The sequence below is a fragment of the Rhinatrema bivittatum genome, chromosome 15 (genome assembly GCF_901001135.1).
Source record: "Rhinatrema bivittatum chromosome 15, aRhiBiv1.1, whole genome shotgun sequence".
NCBI classification, from domain to species: domain Eukaryota; kingdom Metazoa; phylum Chordata; class Amphibia; order Gymnophiona; family Rhinatrematidae; genus Rhinatrema; species Rhinatrema bivittatum.
In genome coordinates, this window is record NC_042629.1 from 72,390,708 (window position 1) to 72,412,892 (window position 22,185).

Here is a 22,185-nt window from a genome sequence, read left to right on the forward strand (position 1 = left end):
CAGCTTTCGCACCACAGCGGTGCGCCGGCTGACGGCTTTCGCACTAAATAGCGCAACCATGAAAGGTGGTGCTATTCGGCGTGCTACTGCCGACGATAATGTTAGTAAAATTATCGCCGGCAGCAAAGACTCCGCCCTGACTCTTCCCCTCCCCCTAATTTGCATTATATCGCATGCGAAAAGGCCCTTATCTCGTGCGTTAGGGCCCTAACGCACGAGATAAAGCTTTAGAAAATAACCCCCTTAGTTTGTTTAAAAGGAAGTTAGACTTATTTCTTCAAGCTTTTCCTATGACCCTTTGAGATTATGATCATAGGCAAGTTAGCTTAGGAGGGTACAGTGTGCTTGATGCAATTTGTGTTAAGATTCTATTATATTTTGTGATTTTTAAATGTCATGTCTGTCATGTATTATATTGTTTTAATGTTTAATGTGGTAATTCTCTCCATGATCTTTTATCTTTCTAGTACAATAACGATTGAATGAGACGGAATATACATTTTTAAATTAATATATAAATTGGTGTGTCTAAAGTTAATACCCTATTGTATAAAGTTGCACAGTTTATAAAATACAGTGTATCTCCAGCCCCAAAAGTACACGCAGATGTATCAGAATGCGTATGTTTTTTAATGCAGGGATTCCCATAGTTTGTACACCTATTTTATAAAAGTATGCAAAGATATATATTTGTTGTAGGAAATAATGTTATCCTTTGCATGACAGTAACCTTCAGTTTGTGTATAGAGGCAGGAATTTTATAAAGTACACATGTACTTCGCTTATGAAAATACTTGTGCGTGTACTTTTAATCACATTCACTGACTCTTCCATCAGTTCACCCAGTCCCCCCATCACTTCCTCCTATCACTTAACTTGGACCTCCCATCCAAAAACTGTAGACAAAAGGCAAGTGTGATTTCATTTCCATGATTCAAATAACAGGTGCAAAAGCATGCGTATAAGTTGCGACATAGTGCTAACAAAATACTCCACCCCAGAATGCCCTTTAAACATCCTCTTTTTTACTCACATAGAAGTAAGTACTTGCCTGCTTCCAACCTTCTGAAAATGTTCATACCACTAACAAGGGCTACATGTGCCCTATATATCACAATTTTACATGGACAACCCCCACATAACACTTTGAAAATGGACTCCATAAAGTTCTCACACAAAAAAGGGTTCAGATAGTTAGATGTACCTAGGTTCCCTCTCCTATTGGGCTTTGATGCTTAAAGATGCAATAGGAACTATATAAAAATGTAGTTTACCCACAGTCTCATAGGACAGAATGCAAGTTGTATTCTCCAGCATATTGACTTGCTTTTATAAGAACTGTAGTATTTTAAGTTTTAATCAATAAATATTTTAATAGAAGAAGTTTGATTTTAATCCATTTGACACAGTTCCATCAAGCTCCAGTTACCAAGTCATTCTGCATATGACTCATTAAATATTTAGCAGATTTCTATTATTGAATTAACTATTTATTGATTTATAATTTAAAAGATTTATGCCTGGCCATTAAAAAAATTTCCAAACTGGCTTTCACTTACAAGAGCTGTCAGGTGCCATTTACTGCTGGGGCAAGTTTAATGTGGCCTTTTCACCCCTTAGTGAAGAGAGAACAATTACTCAAGAACTTCAGCTCAATATTGGTTCTGTTTAGACGCTGAGATCAGTGGCTTTTTTCCAGCAATCAGATCATGCATTGTATTTTCCTGCTCTTCAGCAAGAGTTGTCCGTACCTCAGTGAGATTCCATAGCTTATACTTCCTTGTGCCATGTTGTATTGATATGCATGTTGGATGCATTACGTTTCTTATTTCAGCAGTACGAAAAGTGCTCTATATAGGGCTTCTGATTGTAGGTGTTTAGAAATTGTAAATTTAAGTGTTTATGTTCCATCTAATTAGGAGATCCTTGGAAGTACCAAAAATTGGTGTTGGTGTTTTCGCGGCACAAGTACTATTGAGTACTTTTTCTATTTGAATCAAATACATACATTTGTACAAATAGGAGCTGGTGTGAAAAAGGTACTAAAACAAAGTGGAGGATCCTTAGTAGGCAAAAGAGGGGTGAAAGAGTACTAGGGGAAGTGGTGTTTTTCCGGTGTTTATCTAATGAGCATCTATTTGCTTTTTTTTTTTTTTTTTTTTACATTGGGGATGTTTTATTAGTGTTTATCAGTTAAACCTAAAATCAGAAACCCTAGCTATATAACTTTGATCTGGACAAAATCATCTCATCTAGATCACTGAAATCAGTGGAATAAATACCTCAAACTGTGACTCAGGTCTCACCTTTCAAAGATTATTGAATATATAAAGTTGACCTTGTTGAAACCATCACATTTTTTAAACAGACTTACACATTGGGTAAAATCATAAAAACAACAACCAACCATTGCGAGTCTTGCAAAGCATATGTACATCAAGTGGAAAAATCCACATTCCTACTTGTAACCAGATTTCAATAAGTAATTGGCTTATATGCAATCCAACCATGAAAAATTGTTTTACTTATTCATAATTTCTTGTATTTATTCATAGTTAAAAGGGGATATCATTTCTAAACTTAAGTTGGTGCTCCAGTGCAAACATTGCTCTGGATTTATCAGTGGAACATAGCAATATTTTTCAATGGTAAAAATATTGGTGAAAAACTGCAAAGCTATGATCAATTTATTTGTATGTCTTTTATCTTTTGCAGCACTATGTGTGATAATTGACCTGCATACATTTACAAAAAAATTACTATATGTATCTGATGGCAAACTATTATAAAAGATGTCAACAGAAAAGAATCTATACTTGTTAACTATCTTGCTTGACTGGTGATCTCCTACTGCCCTTGCTGTGTTACTAAGATCTGTAATGAGAGGCAATTACTGATAAAGTAGGTTATAGATTGAGTTCTCTGTTTTTCACAATTTTTTAAATTTGCAAATCAAGTTTTAATGATACAGTATACACACCGTTCCTGAAAATAAATACTTGGCTATACATAAACACTGTATTCAAGGATTATGAGTTGTCCAGACTAAACCATAACACAATAATGCATTCACGTTTGAAATTCACCATTTTATTTTCTAAGATTATTTTACTATTCATCATAATTTTCCTGAATTCAAAAGGCCCATACTGTAAATAATAAGTATTTTAAGACTCCTGCAGAGTTCCTAATGGTTTGCTGGGTGATAGGATTAGCCTTAGGAAGATAATTACTGGAATATTAGCCTCAAATCTGTAATAAAACCTATGTGGAAACTATACAGTAGAATAATACCGTGGGATTATTAAATGGGAAAAAGGGGAAAACTGCATTCTGCTGTGATCATACCACAAGCAAATACTATAAATAAGTTAAATACTATATTATAAATAACAGTTTTACTTTCCTTGGCACTTGAATTTATCTAATTATATACACATTTTATAGTAAGATAGCAAGAGTTTGTTGGAGAATGTAGAAGATCAAATGGAATTTTATGCAACTCCTCAGTGAGAAAATAAGTGGTATGGGAAAGGCAATATATTTATAATATTTAACCTCAAACAGGTTGATCCTGGAAGGCAGTTAGTGAACTACTTTGTTTTTTCTTCACATTAGGTGATGTCTGTCGAATAGTCTAGCAGAGGAAGTGATAGAAATGACCACTGTGGGCCTGATTTCTCAAAAAAGAATTTCTCATTCTGTGCCCACCTCAGATCTTGAAATGGAAGATGGGACAGTCTTCCATTTCAGGAAATGGCTTCCTGGATTATTGCATTGCTAAGTGGTCACTTGTACGTGGAATTTCATAGCTAGGATTGGGGGTTCATACACTGACTGTGCAATTGCCAATAAATAAGATAATATGGTTGGGTATTTTTATGGATGCTAGGATTGCAGTGTTAGGAATAAAAGTATTACCAATTCATACTGACCTCCATCGGGAAGGATGTGCGAAATTTACTTATTGAGCCTCTGAGAACAAATACCAACACAATGGAGAAATCCCAAGGAGAGAGAGATTGGATGTGTCAGTTGTAATAGGCTTTAAACTAAAGAGGCTACAACAAGGAGATAAAAAGGGTAGCTGCCAGTTTACTCATGTCACACTTTTTAAGCATATTCAAAAGCACATGCTCTGATCTGCATCACTGATTAGAAGCTGACTCTTCAAGACCTGCTGTTATCCACAAAAGCAAAATAAGAATAAGTGATTTCAGCTGTGTGTTCCATGAAAGACTGACCAATTAACAGTTGGTATTGCTGGCCTTCATGACAAGACCAGGGCCAAACCACATGAAACCAAGAGCCTCTGACTATACTGATTTTACTAGTGGTTAGCCAATGAGGAATGAATAGGAAAAACAATACAGTGTGCTTCCTGCCCCTTTAGAACAAAAAAGTTGTTTGTTGTTTTTTTGTTTAAAATTGTGAATATGTGCCCCATTACATGAAGCTGAGAAAAGTCAGAGAGGAACATGATGAAATAATAACTTCACAATCCAACGTTGCTAAGTAAGGTATAAATAAAGAAACACATCTTTGCTAACAATATAAATGGATCAATTTCTTCTTGCATGATTTCTGAAAAGTTATTCTAAGCCTTTAAAGCAGGCCATCCCAAAGCTTTCCTGGTGACCCCACAGACAGTCAGGTGTTAAGACTATCCACAGTGAATACGCATGAAATAAATTTGCACATGCTGTGGATAGACTTGAACACCTGATTGGCTGTTCTATCACCAGGTCAGGTTTGAGAAGCTCTTTTAAAATATCTCTGCAAGCTCAGCTCAAATAACATGGGATTACTTTACGCCTCTGTAAAAATCCCATCTGTTTCATAGCAATTATGCTATTTGGTTATTCCATGAGTGGAACCTTTACTCATTAGCTATAGCAAATTTTAGTATTTCTTAGCATCCAGTCAGATGAATCCAGAACAAGTGGGTTATGCACCTCTACAAGCAGATGGAGATGGAACAAACTGACGTCACAGTACATACACATCTGCAGTGACATCAGCCTGCCAGTATTCTCTGTCTCCAGCAGATGGTGGACGTGCATCTCCCTACTAGGGATTGCTTCATTTTGAAAAAGGAGAATTAAAGATATTACATTCACCCCGCTCTCCTACGGTGATACCAAAAGGTCCCTTCCACAATTGAGAATTCCTGAGGTGATTTCTGTGGTCCTTCAGATGAGTCCCTTGATCTGGTATCTGATTTTTCAGCCAGCATGGACTTAGCTGCATAAGCGTCTGAAAGGCAACGTGTGCAGGAAGCCGAGCGCAGTGGTGACAGCATATGCCCTCTCCCCCCGCAGCCGGAGACCATCTCTGTACTCAGCCTAGTAAGGCTAAGCTCAGGTAAGTTTTAAAAGGAGGCATTTGTAGCATAGGGCTACCTCCTTTTTCCGGTCTCCATGCTCGGTGCGCCATTCCAACTTTCGACCCGCTCCGTGGGAGGTCGAGGGATGTGGGCAGCCTAGCGAGTTCAGCAGCCTCCTTATGCTAGGCCCTGCTAAGAGGCTTTATTGCTGTCCACCACATGGTTGGCCACAATGGCATTTTGCGTACTTTCTTAGGCTGCCCTCTACAGAATTGTCAGTTCGGCATGTGCATCTAGCTGTGCAACCAGATTGTGCATCCAGTTTTTGGATGCTTAATCAGGCCTTGTATTATGTACATCTAAGTTAGGCAGCACCTTAAGTGGCCGCACGCTTACCTGTGCACACAAGTTGATTGTGCGCTTAAATTGTTTTACGGTGCTTATTTTTGGGACGCCTAGGCATTGGGACAACTAGGTGTGAGACGCCTAAGTGTTGGCCGTCTAAGTGTTGGCGGCCTAGTATTTTTGACGTACAAAAAAAAAAAAAGCTAGATGCACGCCTCCAGTTGCCGCTCAAGCACACTGTTGGTCATAATGGCGCCTAAGCACTTTTCTCTTTGCGCTGCCTGTCTTATTCAGGCATCTCAGCCAGGAGTGCCTGCTAACTTGTGCCAGCGCTGTTTGGAGGCTCAAGGAGAATTGCCTTCCACTGATTTCATTAAGGCTGGCTCTTCCCTGCCGGATATAGGCCTGGATACGGATGGCTCAGGTGGGGCGCCTGATTTTGAAACTCCCCTAACTGGTTCCTCAGCAGGGGATGGTAGCTCAGTGAATACACCTCAAGTACCCCCTGGATTGGATGCTTCTACTTTTTTCGTGGGGAGAGTTTTTCCAGGGATTGCGCCTGGAGAAAGGATTGCAATCTTCAGCCCTCACTAATACTCCCAGAGCAGAGTCACAGGTAGGAGCCTTGCCGGAACCCACTGTTAAGCACCAGAGTACTGCTAGAGTGGCAGCAGGACTTTCCGATGGAGTTCCGGATGGCATGGATGATGACGCCAATCCTGACTCCCTTGAGGATAATGAAATTCCTCCAGGATTAGAACCATATAGAACTTTGCTACAGTTCTTTCATAAAGATGAACTGCCAGCTCTGATTTCCCAGACCTTGAAAATGCTGGGAGTTCCTGGGGCAGACGTTGTGACTGAGACAAAGAAAAATCCCATTTTGGTGTCCTTGCGAAGGACCTCTTGTTTTTTCCCTGTGATGGAAGCCATTCAAGAATTAATTGATCTTGAGTGGGGTGTCTCAGAGGCTAATTTCAAAGGGGTCGGGTTTTGGAAGGCCTGTACCCTCTGGATCTAGTGGCAAGAGAGAGTTTACGTTTTCAGCAGGTAGATGCACTTGTGTGTGCAGCCTCCTGGTGGACCACTATTCTCTTGGAAGGAGAAGCGACCTTGAAGGATGCTTATGATAGAAGGATTGACTATCCTTGAGCAAGCATTTGATGCAGTGGCAATGACTTTGCAAATTGCTTGTAGTTGTTCTCTGGTAGCTCGATCTTGTTTGCTTCTCTCCCAGGAGGTTGATGATTCTGGGGTGAGCTCCAGGGCAGTTATGGAGCCAGCTGTTGCTTTTTTGGCAGATGCAGGCTGTGATTTGGTCTGCTCTTCAGACCAAATCACAGCCTGCAGTAGTAGCCTGGCAGCTACTACTTCCATAGTAGCTGCCAGGCATCAGTTATGGCTGAGAAATTGGATGGCCAATGCAACCTCCAAGGCTAACCTTACCAAATTGCCCTTTAAAGGCAAGCTATTATTTGGGAGCTAGTTGGAAAAACTGGCCAGTAAGTGGGGCAAATCTCCAGTTCCTTTTGCCAGAGGATAAGAAGCAGACGCCACGCGCTTTTAACATGAGAGATCGTATTAGAGGATCCAGGCGTTTTCGTCCCTATAGAGGAATGACCTTTCAGAGAACTTAACCTTTTGGTAGATCTCAGTCCTTTTGTCCCCGATAGCCAAGAAAGGGTGTGGGTTCAGGTAGTGGAACCTCTCGATCCTCCCAATGAAGGTTTTCTGACCCACCCCCAAGAACAGGAGATAGGGCAATGCATCTCTCTTTTCTATCAGAGGTGGGTCGAGATTACATCGGATCACTGGGGTCCTGGAAGTGATACGAGAAGGATATGCACTGGAGTTTCGCAGTGTTCCTCGGGACTTGTTCATGGTGTCTCCCTGCCACTCACCACAGAAGAAGTGGGCAGTGGAGAGTACACTGGCAAGGCTCCTCAGTCTGAGGCTGTGATTCCAGTGCCCATGTCTCAAGAAAATTGATCGATATTCCATTTATTTCATTGTGCCCAAGAAGGGAGGGCTCTTTTCATCTCATCCTGGATCTCAAAGGTGTCAACCGTCATCTGCAGGAGATGATTTTCGCATGGAAACATTCCACTTAGTAATAATGGCGGTACAATTGGTGAGTGGGGAATTTGACTTCTTTGGATCTGACTGAGGCATACTTTCATATTCCCATGTAACTAGAGCATCGACGCTTTCTGCGGTTCGCAGTTATGGGTCACCATTATCAGTTTCGGGCCCTCCCCTTTGGTCTGGCCACTGCTCCAAGGACCTTTTCCAAGGTAATGGTTTTATGCACTGGTTAACACTGCCGCTCAAATATTTGTTTTGATTTAAAAATAAATTTGATAAATAAGTCTCGGATCGCAATGATTTTTATGGTAGGAATGAGTTCAATATTGTGTGCAATCATATTGCTATCTAATTACTTTTAAGGATATATGAATTTTTGAAAAATAGCTTTGGCACAAATGATGACAATCCTTGTTTGTTTATTTTTTTTTATATATTCGCAATTTATAGCACCACAAATGGTTATTTTCATTCATCATAAAATAACATTTATATTTTAAGACCGTGTCATCAAATGATTGATTGTTCCAGTGATATTGGTACGATCTGAATAATATATCTCTTTGAAGATTAACTGAAGCTACTATGGCCCCAGATAATATAATCTAATAGTGAGAGCCCTTTGGCCACAACTTAATAAAATAAAAAAACATTTTCTTATTTATAAGCATTAGTAATATTGATTTATAGTTTACAATTTAATGTAAAGTTTAATAGTAATATTTATTTATTTATTTAAACACTTTTATATACCGAAGTTCGTATGAACATCACATCGGTTTACATAAAACAAAAGGGAAGAAGAGGAAGAGAAATCGGAAGAAAAAAGTTACATTATAACAAATAACTGATTAAATAAAAGAGGCTAAGAGAAGAGAAAAGGATAGAGAAGAGCGGTTAGGTAAAGGGGGAGATGTTAGAGGAACAGGTAACTGGTTTAAGAAAACATAGAATTAACTCAAAGGGGGGAATATGACTTTGTTTTTATTGTCCGGAATCTAGTTGATGTACCAGTCAACACTGCTGGTCATATGGTGTTTCAAAATAAGTTAAATTAATATTATAGTGATTCTCAGTATAGATGAACTATTGTATCAACACGTTAAGCAATGTGTGCAATATCTTTGTCATTAATTTTTATTGAGGATAGGTGTTTTACATAAAAAAAATGTTTATGTGAAAAAATCTTTTGTTTGCAGCATCATATAAAAACATATTAAAATTTGTTGTAAAGTTCATCTAGTACTACCAATAGTTGCCTTAATTCTATTCAGTTACTACATATAATCTAAAATTGTTCCCATCCAGCGAAGTTGATAAGATCCCGTGAAGGATAAGCCTATGATACACCAGCTCCAGGTAATATAAGCTGGAAGTGATTGTCATTTGATAAACTTATTTGTGTTCTAAACAATAACATATTCAAAACTAACATTCACAAGTGATGGGAAAGCAGGTAAGAATCTGAAAACTTGGAAAAGGGAAAGTTAAATTCCTGAAAGTACTAGAAAGTCGTTTCTGATATCCTTTTAAATACTTTATAGAGTAGAGTTCTAGTAGCCATACTGGTCTTGGAGAAAATTGGTGTCTGTGATACCTGTTAAAAGATCATTAAAAATGTCACAGTTCATGAACTTTTGAGATGTTGTAGGCCTCCTCTTCAGAAATGGCATTTAAAAAAGAGACCTTTGAGGTCATGAAAATGTATGTACTTCATCATCTGTTTTGTTGGTCTGCTATTGCTGTAATACAATTGAGCACAACAAGTAAGAGTGAAACAGATGCCCAGTTCTTGTTTAGCACTAAAAAGAACTCTGTACTGGAATTGTATTAGGATTTTTGATGGCTTAATGTACTTACCAGGTACTTCCAATATTTCAGGGACTATTTGGAATGTAATATGTCATTTGCTCAATTATCTAAAGTGGATTTCAAATCTATCTCTCAGCACTCCATATGGAAAGCAAATCCACACAGTCTTGACATGGCATTGTCCTCATTAAATTTGACTTATCAAGATCCTTTTTTCAAACTCCTATTCCAGTGTATTCTGGCCCTGCATTACAGCAGGACAATAAAGACAAGAATGCTTTGGAAAGACATTTGGAAATCGAGATTATTCTCATGTTTTGGTAACAAAATCTCAAAGTGCATTGACTGCTAGGTTAGAATAAGAGGACTGCCAGCAAGTATAGGGAGAATTATAATTAAACCTAGTTCTCCTTCTTTGCAAGAAATATTTTCTTATCAGACTTGAATACTGTTTAAATCCAAATAGAATGCAACAGTAGTGGTGAACATACTGGCAATGAGATGTGGCGTAGTGCACACAATAGGCAAGATTTAAGATGTTGGCAAAACAAAAGCCTGCAAATCAGTTTGCTAGTCCATATAGCTTTCCTACTTTGTTAAAAACAAAAATCACGTTTAATCTCCACTACAGTGTTTAGGAATATAAAACATGTATTAAAACTAACAGATTATACGTCCCAAATTCTAAACCATGAACCACCCAGTGATGGAGCAAGATGATTCCCAAGGTCCTTCATCAATATATATATTTTTTTGCCTGTTGCGCAGTATCTAGATTATATTTTTTCTCAGATTTGTAGTCTTCTCTTGAAAAATGGATGTCCTCCCAAGATAGAAACCAGTAACGTAAAGTCCAAACTGGTTCTTAATTTTCCTTGACAGCCTTCTTTAAACATACAGGCAAATTCCCTGGCCTAATTAAATGCACATTCGTATTCCCAAACAAATTAAGTACAATTAAGGACCCCTGAGTTCTGAGTATCTGTAACGTGGAGATGTTTTTGTAAAAATTACCACATTTAGATCAAAGTCGGAGGACTCTTGCCTTAATTGCTTCATTAAGACATACTGCAAAAGAGTTCATAAATATAGACCCTGAAGTTTCTTTGGGAAATGACCAAAAGACAGCTCTTAAACTAATTGCTTCCATATTTTTTTTCTCTCTCCAGCATTCATATGTTTCACTGATGAAAATAGGACGGTTTCAGAAATTCAACCTAATTTGAGCCCTTATTATCTTGTGTGATTATTTATCATGCCCCCTCTGTCCATTTGGCTCCTATGAAAGATGATGTTCCATTAGAAAGATTCAAACAGAAGCATTGGACTGTAGAAAAACTAAGTTGAATTTCACCATGATTGAAGCAGCGGCATTCTTTTCCTCTGTATTTGTTTTTTCTGACCCTTTGAGTTTGCTTTAGACTACAGGTGGCTTGCAAATAGTATGTTATCTGAAATGCATAGAAGTGTGTAGCGTATGGTGTGCTTGCAAGGCTCCAGGGAAGTGGTTAGTGTCCATGAAAGAAATCTGCCCCCCTCTGAAGTAGGAGTAAAGCTGTGAGGAAAGGTTCTGACCCTTCTTAATAAGCACTTGGGACAAGAAGTGGTTCCGATTAATTCCAAGTAATTTGTTAATGGTTGTAAAATGCGACTTTGTGTGTAAAGTCAGTAATAAACTATTCAAAGCAGCACTCCATAATCCATGGATGGGGATTCTGAGGAGGCTATTCCTGTTTAACTTGTTTTGACCATATGTTTGGTGCATTGTGGCCTAGTTGTCAAGGTATCAAAAAGGGCAAAACTACCGCTAATTTGGAAGTTGTGAAAACTTTTGGTGACCCGCACATGAACTTTGGAAAATATGTAGGTTCCTTCTTCAACTTATGTTGTCCTAATTAAAGGTGTCACCATCTGCAGGGAACCTCATTTTCTTCCAGCACAAGAAGGTTACTAGAACTAACATGCTATAAGAGACCTTAAAGAAACATGAAATGATTTGAATTCTTTACCAATTAATCCCATCAAATATATATTGTATATATTTTATGATATATACTGTGTGTGTGTGTGTGTGTATGTGTATATATATATATATATATATATATTCATATGAGAATGGACCAAGCAGTTGCTGCATAACAAAATAGCTTTCCATTCATTCACAGTTGTGATGTAAGATTCTTATTGCTGTGAACGAAGTCAAGGATGTGTTATGTTGTTGCTTATTGCTAGATTAATTGTTCTTTTTCTAAATTAAAAAAGAAATAGTTGACAAAGACATCTTATTCCCAGGTCAATTAAACTGTAATCTCTGTAAGAACACCTTGAGAAACTGGATGGCAATGTTGAGAAACCCTTAACAAAAATCCAGAGTGATGCACTTCAAGCATTGTTCCCACCATTCGTTTGTTTTGTACCTTGCTTTACAGGAACAGGGCATCCAGAATTTGGAAAGAGTTCCTTTCATTTCGTAATTGTGGGAAGGTTCTGGGCTCATTGATTCCACCAGGCATCGCTTGCATCTGCTTTTCCAAAGTGGAGGTATGTGCACAGGGCACCTGAGTGTAACTGTGCAGGCTTTGATCTAGACAGCCATTGGATGGATGTTTTAATGAGGCAGAGGCAAAACCTGTTCTATAACAGAGCCAGCCCCAGGGGACAAAGTTGTTTGTTATTGCAGTCTATTACATCAGGATGCAGAATAATGGCATGAAAAGGCCCCTGGATAAATTGGTTCAGTAGAGAGGGAAAGAATGGTCTTATCTTCTACGTTGAAGGTACCGTTTCTGGTAGTAAGGCAGAATTTTGTGAGTCACTGCACTAAAAATTGCATAAGATAAATGTAGATAGTGACCTTGCTGTATATAAAAGTTATACATGTTTTAAATCAATGATGGTTTTAGTATACGTTTGGATTTGAGATTCTTGTCTGTTTTTTTTGGATTAACTTAATGTATATGTGGTTATCATGCTATTTCTAGTTCATACTTATATATCACCTTTTTTTTCTTAAAAGGGAATCCAAAGCAGTTTATATCATAAAAGGAATATAAAATATCTTTAAAAAATACTATAACACAGCAATAATAAATTGAAAGGCTGATATTAAAAAAAAAAAAAAAAAAGCTGAGCTCTAAAATTTAGGGACCTAAGTTGGGAGGACTTGTTTTTAGTCAAACTTAAGCATCTAAACTTTCAGCTGTAAATTTTTATTTCCACAATTTAGGATCCTTAAAACTTAGGTGCCTGAAATTTTAGGCCTGCTATACATTTGCCTAGATTTAGGGTGTTAAATTAGGTGCCTAGGGCTGAAAACCAGTGCTTAGCTCCTGCCCTAAAATCTGCCCCTCATAGCCACTAATTTTATAGGCTCAGCTCTTGTCAGTTTTCAAAGCTGCCAGTTTAGGCTCCTCACACCCAAAATCAGGCCCTAAATGCTTTGAAAATCAGCCTGCAAGAGTGCAAGAATCCCTAGTAAAGACCTCCCCCAGCCCCTGGAGAAGAGACAGGTCATGGCATTCCCTTCCCATCGATACATTAAATGCTCCTCCATATCACCCACAAACCTAGCAAGAACTCCACAAGAAAGCATATATCCCCAGCCTACCAATATACTCCTAGTCTCACCCCAAGATGTTCAAAGAAGCACCTCCCAGGAGCACTCCAACAGGCCGATTCAGAAAGGATCATGGGAGAACAGGCGATCCATGTTGTGTGCCCGCCACCTATCCTGGACACACAATCCTATATTTAAATGAGGGGTTGCGCTAAAAGGAGGCACTGGGGACGATTATGCGCCCCCTAGTAGCTCCTTGGCCCAGGAGAGGTGGCTCTGTCAGCGGGTTCAGTAAACTGATGCTCAATTTTACGAGTGTCGGTTTTCCGAATCCACTGACAGTGATCGGTTAGGAAAATGGACCCTGGTAAAATTGAGCATCCATTCTCCTAACTGGACCAGCCAGCACAATTTTTTTCTTTTTTACATGTTTGGTTCCTCCGACTTAATATCGCTAGGATATTAAAATCGGAGGGTGTATAGAAAAGTATTTTCTGCTTTTCTGTACACTTTTTCGGGCTGCTCATAAATTAACACCTGCCCTTGGTCAGACAATTTATGAACGTAACGTGTGGATTGGCCGCACATTTTCCTTTCAGAATCCCGGGTGACTAATAGCCTCATCAACGTGCATTTGCATGTGATGAGCGTTATTAGTTTCCAGGGGGTTTGGCCGCACGTTTTTGAGGCGCTAAACCCCTAACATTATAAGGGGTAATAGAGACATGTTGAAAACACGCGGCCAACCGCATGTTTGTTAGTTTTTTCATACTGTTTTATTGTCATTTTGTTATACTGTATCTCCCACCTGAGTTCATTGTAAACCGGCATGATGTGCTTCACGAATGTCGGTAGATAAAAGTTAATAAATAAATAAATAAATAAATAAATGTTAAACCGTGCGCACAGCTGAGCACACTTTACAGAATCGGCCCGCAAGAGGGCACACACAGTCACCCAGATTCTTTACTCAAGCTCAACAGCAATATCCCAAGAGGTCTTTTTTGCTTTGGGAAAGCTGAGTTAATACAGATTACCAGAAAGAAACTTAAGCGAGGTGGTGTTATGAGGCGGGATGTGCTTGTTCTGAAGACAGATTGTTGCAGCTACTTGTATAACTGACTTGCCAGATTTAAAGATCCAGCAAAAGGAGGGGGAAAAAACCCTGCAGATCGATTTGTCTGCCTGATTTTGAAATAGCACATCTTTTGCCCAAGGGTTTAATTCTCTCTACTTTGGGAATCTTGCTCAAAAGGGCTAAATTTAAGAATGGGGGGGGGGATCCAGACGGACTCTTTGCATGCATCTTGCCTGCCATTATTTGGCTGTGGAAATAATTTTTCTCATTCCAACAGTCACAGGAGATTGAATTTGTGACCAAAAATGGGCATCGTTTTGAAACTGTGCAAGTAAATTTGATTTGCCGGCTGGGTCCACTTTCTTGTGCCCAAAACCTAAAGCAGGCCCGCAGTGCATGAAACGTATGTTTTAGTGCCATGGCTGTTATTTTTCTCTTTGGAGTCTAGAACAGAAAAAAAATGAATGCCCAGATATTGGATACATTGTAAGAACTGCACACACAAAGGAAACCCGTGAGCAGTGGCACTGGTATCATTGAACCTAGAACTGAAATCGGACCTTGTGACACCTTCTCCCCCCCCCCCCCCCCCCCCCCCAGAAGATGCTGCCAGCAGGTTTTTAAATCCTCTGCACTGTTATGCTGCCAAGCTGATGGTGGGTAGCTGAGACAGGGCCTACAAGCAGAACTAGAGGAGGAAAGCAGGTTGTGGCTTCAGAGGTTGTAAACGTGACATCACTTTTGCTGTGTCGTTCAGTAAAGACACAGCCGTGTCTTTACTGAACGACAAATTAAAAACAAAATATTATACACATCAAAAATCTGTATTCATCTTATTCATGCGTGTGCAGAAAAACCCTTTTGTTCAAAGCGTTATGCAGATTAGTAAGTAATAACAGCCGTTTTACAAGTGACAGACTCAGAGGCCGATTCTACAAGGGAGACTTTGTCTCTCTTGAAACAAGTTTATATTTGTATAGTGGATGCCTGGAATCTCCTACTATAGGCAGCAAAGGGTAGGGAAATATACCCTCACCTTAAAACCTACAAGAGGAGTTTGACCAGTCCTCATTAAAAGCAAATAGAAACCTGCTGATTCACTGGAAGAGCCCCCTTTTAAAACAAACCGAGAGGAAATAGAACAGGCTGGAAGCAAAGAGAGAGAGAAAAAGAGAAGCAGGCGGGGAGTCAAGATGGAAGGTTTACCTAGACCCAAAAGCAGAGATGCCTGCAGCCTTTGGTAAGGGCTTCTCAATCTGCAGAAGGTACAGTTGGGAAGTAAGAGCAATAAGGTTCAGAGAATTTTGGATGGCCTACATCTGACCATTAAGATACCTTATGGGGTAACCCTGGAGTCTCAGAAAAGAAATTAGAAGCTTTAAATGTAAATTAAACATTGATACATAGAATAAAGTTGATTTGACTGCATGCAGCTGGCTTTAGGAAGTGTGTTCCAGAAAAGTTAGCAGATCATGCAGGGCCTTGCCGAAGATCTGTTACACCTACCAATAGGAACCAAGTATGACATAATTCAAGCATTTTTGGGACAGGTACAGAAAATGATGGTGAGGGAGATGACTGGAGATTGAATAGGGTTTGGGGTGACTGAAAAGTCAATGAGCAATTGAGTCGAATAGGTGAGTAACATGATCCATATTGCCTGACAATTTCTATATTATTGTTCTTAACCCATTTTGGAATTTTCTAATTAAGTAGAATGTCAAAGGTCTCTTCATTGCTAGTAAACACATTTTCATTGTGTTAACCAATTAAGGGGCCAACGTAATAAAGTGCGTCCAGTCTAGCACACAGGTTAAATAGTGGTTGGTCACGCGTTTTGGACATGCTAGACTAACCCCTGATGCAATAAGGGGATCAGCGCATCCAAACAAAGGCGTAGCTAATTGCTCATCACATGTAAATGCCATGTAGATGAGGCTATTAGCTATTACCCCGTGATGCAAAAAATCCCCATGCGCCCAAGGCACACCTTTTAATCCGTCAAATTGTACGCCTGCCCTGGAGCTGGCTTAAAGTCTTGCCATGTGGCAAGGGCTCAACTAAAAAAACCAAAAATATTGCTTTTCTGTGGAACCGCAGAAAGAAGCACCATGCAAAATTAAAAAGGTTTGCCTGAAAAAAAGAAATTTCTGGGTGCATAATACACAAGCACAATATACACGCACCAGGCCATGTATACTGTGTGTGTGTAAATTGTACCGGTCAATTAGCTGCCGCAAGATAAAACAGACGCATGTATTGAGCGTTCATTTTCCTAACCCATACACAGTCACATCTCCTGGGTGCCCGATGCCAAGGACATGCTAGGACACACAATTTCCCCTGGCACGTCCTTTTGAACTCGGCAGTTCAGTAGCATATTGCATCATGCACCCAAGAGAGGTAGATGGGCATGCGATAGGAAAATGGGCACTTAACAGGAGCGCCCACTTTTAATGCGTTTATATTGTGCCAACCTCTGAAGCTGGGAAAACTGAAGCATAAGGAGGTAGGTAACTTTATTTTTTTATTTTATTTATTAAAATTTCTATACCGGTATTTGGAACAAGCCATCATATCGGTTTACATCAGTCTCTAATTAGCCAAAAACATACTGCAACAAATTAAAGTACCGTTGATATATACATAAAAACAATATTAAAAACTAACATTATTTGTGCAAAGTGACCTGTTCGGTGGCAGAGTTGGGGATGCGAATCTTAGGAGTTCCCAGCCAATTCATGGTCCCTACATCTGCTTAATCAGCCTTACATGGGTGATATTCAGTGGCTGCAGAGTGAACAGAATTAACCATTTAGCTTTAACTGGATATTCTTCTGCATTTAACCAGTTAATTGTGCCACTGAATATCTGGTTAAATCACTGTGCAAAACCCCACCCTGGGCATACCCCTTTTTTGGTCAGTTTAATCTGTGCACACAATTCTGGACCATGCAGGTGAAGAGGGGATATTTTACCAGTTAGACCTACTGATGGTTAAAATCCAATTTTAACGACACAAAACTTTTACTTATCAACCCTATCATTTCTCTTTGCTGTAAATCCAGAGACCTTATTTATCTGTTTCCTCTGCTCAGGGTAACTTTCGCAGTTGTACTTCTAGTGTCCCCCAGGTGAATCAAGGCTAACGTTTTACTTGCTAACAATTCTAGTCGATGATGATGTGAAGAAACCACAGATTGTCCAGTCCGTCACTGCATGGTTGGCAGTGGAAAGCTTTTTTGCAAAATGACCCTTGTTTTCCAGCATTACATTCATTAAATTCACAATCCCACACTACCAGGAAGGTGTCAGTCATGTACGAGGTTTTTCTATCAGCTGTTAATGCCAGATCAGAAGGTGAAAAGCAGAGTTTTAATCTCAAGACCCTCAGGAAATGGAACAGAATAGATTTGTCGTGAGCCAGACGTCTGGAAATGGCAAGAATAAATATATTTTACAGGAGAATTATTTTGTATGGATTATTTTTAAAGGAGAACTGTCATTTATTCAAGTTGTAGTGCAAGACAGTGCCAGAATTGTGGCAATACAATATATATTATTTCATATTAGCCAGTCTGCAGCACTAGAGATAGTCATCATTCTTCATGACAGCTAGTTTTGCTACAACATTAAGATAATACTATTATTTATACCCATACCAGGTAGAAAATTACAGTGATAGACTATTGGGAAAATTATCTTCATGATGGAGTATTACTGTGACTCCATAGGGAAAATGAGCCCCATGGTGTTGTATTACGGTGAATAGCTCTTAGGGAGCAAGATCTCCATGATGGATTGTGATGACTGGTATCATAGGTACAATGTGGACTCATGATTATTGATACTGCAAATTGCACAAACCAAATGGCATAGAAGACATTTGTTGACCAGCGATTTCATTTATGACATCCGTTACATTGAGTTTTGTTTTGCTTCAAAATGGTGCCACTTTCTTGAAGACATTAGGATTTTAAGTTTTGAAAAAGAAAGTAACTCCCAAAGATTGTAGGTGTTTGAATTTCTGTGTATCCAGTTTACTAGTGTTAGGGAGTGTAGGAAAGTATTCAGCCAAGTACAGAGTTCATCCAGCTCTTTGTGCTCCGGTCTTTAGCGTCTGAAGCGCTGATGGTGCCCCTCAGCACATCTGCCAGCTGTAGGCATCAGAATAAAGAATGAGAAAAGTTGCCCTCTTCTGGCTGAAAACTAAAGATGCTTTAATGGTGCCAGGCAATCTTTGAAATTTCTTTTTCTGTATAAAAATTGACTTCTGTATTATATAACTTTGTTTTTAAAAGGCTACTGCAAAAATAAGAATATTGTGTTGGCAGTGACAGAACAGCTGACCTTCAATTTTTTTGATTCATGCTCTCATTGGTCCACTTGATCACAGCTGCCTATCTACAGTCTTAACCTACGGGTACTGCCATGCTTCATCCGTATGACATACATATGTGAAGTTCATCTTTGGACTTGACCAATGGAGGGAGTTTATTCATATCAGATAACTAATCTTATTGTTATCTAAGGTAAAAAGATTCTGTAATGTTCTAAATTAAATCTTTGTTGTGTCGCTACATTCATTTACAGTTGGTCCTCTGTGCAGGAATGGTAAGCAACAGACTTGTTATTTCTTGAAATATGCTTTGAGGATGGATTTTAGTTGCTAACCATATCATGACATGTCATCATACTTATTTCTTCCTGTTCCAAACATCTTGTATCTTTAAGAACAAGGAAGAAAACCCCTTTATCAAGTCAATCTTAAAACCTATTACGGTTAAGTAAACATTTAGTAATTTTCTGTGCCTTAGTCGCATATTTGAAGAAGTGCATGAGCAAGCGCCATTGAGATCTGAAGATGACTGATAATGTAGTAACACCGAGACCCCTTGCTGCGTTTATTACCCCCCTGAGTGCTCCTTACAGAATGTGCCTCTTATCTCACACTGACAACGCTAATAGAATATGCATAGCCCTATTAGCATACAAGATAATAGCACCCTGGAGGGGAGAGAGCCATAAAATTTTAAGTAGAAATCAAAACAGAAGGAAGGAGAAAAAGGGAACATTGTCACAAGCAACAGAAGAAAAAAGGGAAAAGCTGAGCCTAAGGGCAAATTTTTGCTGCAGCTTGCACACATAGTCATAAGTCTTCTGCTAGTCTCCATGCAAATGGTAATAAGGCTATACTTCCATGAATACTATCAGTGCCATGTTTGCTGTGAAACATTAATTGAGATAATGTGCCCCTTTCGGATACAGTAGGGGAGTCATATGTCAAAGTATACCATAACAAAATTATGGCAAATACCTGCAGGAAGGTGCATTAGTAATGTGTTAACCATGTTACATATTGTGTTGCACAGCAGGAAGTGGGAGTTGTGTTTGGGGTCTGCAGTGTAGCAACCACACACACACACACACACACACACCCAGCGCACAGACGCACTGTATTTCTGAGCCCACACTTAACACTCAAATCTGGCTTTTTTAAAAATGCAACAGCATGGTGGATACCCTGAAAGAAAGCCTTCAGTTCATAGCATTAGGTTTTTTTGATCAGTTTGCTGTGCTTTGTTCACTCATTGGACCTGTACAGGAGTTTTAGTTAGTCACAACTGCCAGAGCATTTATATTTGTTTCAAGTTGCCTGCATTGGGACAGGCCTTAGAAAGTTCAACCTTCAGTGGCAGAGAGCCATGCATTCTGTCTCATAGCACTGGTCAAAATAAATTGTTTGGTATTTGGCAGAACGGTCTGGGCTCAATAGAAATGGCTTCCAACAAGTAGGAGATGCTAAACAGTGGGCCTTCTTAATGCTCATCACGCTTTAGCTTATGTCTCTGGCCAACTTCAGATGACATACAGTAATAATGTTAGCAACTGTAGATAATGAACTGATCACTTGTCAGTTTAGGTTCAGCAAAGCTGAATCAGCTAAATTGCAGATTAAAATGAAGAATGGCACTGCTCTTTCTTTGCTCTGTAACCTTCAGCCTCCCAGAGACACTTGCTATAGAAAATGTTGAATCATAGAAAGATAGAGCTATGTTGAATATTTCCATGAAAACCAAGCAGCATTTTAAATGAAATCATAGAAAGATGGGCCCAGAAGAGACCTTGGATTATTCATCTTCTAGGTGTAGACAGACCCCATTGTACCTAAACCATTGTCTAACCTGCTCTTAAAAACCTCCAATGATGAAGATTCCTCCACCTGTCTAGGGAATCCGTTCCACATCTTAACTACCTTTACAGGTAGAAAATTATTCCTAATGCCTGACCTCAGTTCCCATCCCTCCCCCTCAGCAGTTTTAATCCCATGAGTAGTAACGAGTCTCATTCCACTCATAGCATTCTGAAATTCATTCAGCATACTGAATATAAAATATTGTGTGTTTGACTTTCGTTGAAATTTCGGAATAGTGAACGAAGCAGATTTGGATGTCCCCAGAGCAGCTTTCCTTCTGTTTGTAAGATAGTAAAACAAGGTTACACCTGTTTCTAGATATGTGAATATGGACACACTGAGTGTGTTTTTTCTGACATTTAATATACTAATACCAGCGTAAATCACATTCCTGTTTTATTCATATCTTATTTTTGTTTAAACTAAATAAAGTGAGAATATTCTATATTGAAGCTTTTGCCCTCAGTTTTCAGTGATGAACCCAAATAAAAAGTGGAAATTGTCCTTCCTCTATGTGGCTTAAGATTTGCTCATTGATTCACCATGCGCGAGTTTTTATCCACATTGACAGGAGGTGCTCTTGGAGGATACATTCAGGTCTGAAAAGGCAAAGCACATGGGTAGATGTTGTTTTCAAATCTTCACATGTACTTTTTCAGCAAAAATCTACCTTACAGGTGCAAGTGACCATAGCATCCTTTCTACCTGAGACACACTTCAAATTGCTTGTGCTTTCACACTGAGAATTGGTGCAAAGCCCATGGATAAAAAGCACACTTGGTCTTTGTCCCAATGCAGAGAGCTTGAAAACTGACCCCTCTGTGTCAGGGAAATTAAATGATATTTTATAACTGATTCTGAAAAGAAAGAACTCGTAATATGCCTCAATTTCCAATCTGCATATTATTGAGGAATGCCATACAATGGATAGATAATGATGGAGCCAGATTTAAGTGTTGAGCAAAAAAAAAAAAATGTGAAAAACCTGGAGGCCAGTTTGCTTTGACAATTTTGAAAGTTTGTCTTTTCTCTGCAGATTTAATTTCCTATTGGCTACCAAGAGGGGGAAATGTTCCACCGAAAATATTGAACAAAAGCAAAATGTGTGCTAAGTATAACACTTGGGCAGTTAAACCTGAACTTTGTACCTTTTAGGTTTATTCGTTTACTTTAAAGCAAATCAGTCAGATAGTCGGGCACTGCTAGAGCGAGCAGCTCACTTGTTCCATGTCATATGGGAGGCAAGAGGACTGTTTGATCTTTTTCTGCTGTTATCTTTCTATGTCTCTAAATAGGAGGTAATCAAATTCTGATTTTAGACTATGCTATGCGTTGATTACAAGTCCATCTATTTCTCAGGATAAAACCGCTGCTGGATTAACCTCCTCCTTATGATATAGAGCCAGTTGGCAACTCTGGGCAGGGCAATAATGAAACCCATTTCTACAGGCAAAATATTGTTTTACAGTTGCCCACCCTCTACTTGGTTAAAAATGCATACGTTAGATTGAGCTTTGGCTATTCCAAAACTATGCGCATTGTTTTGCGTTTTAAAAGTCCCCACAGAAAAAGCAGGTATGAATTTATATGGGTACTTTTGAAGGTGGCAATAATCCAACAAGATTACTCACAAACCAAGAGGGTTTGCCAGAGTGCTAGTAGTTTATCTGCCCCATAATGGTTTCAGCTTTGCCTAAAGTTACTAGCTGACTCTATTTTTTCAGGTTAGCTTGATCTAGTCCTGGTTTTACCCCATTGCATGTATGGACTTTTAGTTAATATCCCTT

The 22,185-nt window shown here is 39.1% G+C and overlaps 1 long non-coding RNA gene across 1 annotated transcript in view; it reads left to right on the forward strand.

Moving 5' to 3' along the window:
• The window catches only part of LOC115076667, a 176,816-nt gene that overhangs the window by 152,783 nt on the left and 1,848 nt on the right, over positions 1-22,185 (forward strand). Inside the window, exon 3 of the long non-coding RNA XR_003852836.1 lies at positions 11,998-12,109. This is a non-coding gene — a long non-coding RNA (uncharacterized LOC115076667). The remainder of the gene's footprint in view (positions 1-11,997; positions 12,110-22,185) is intronic.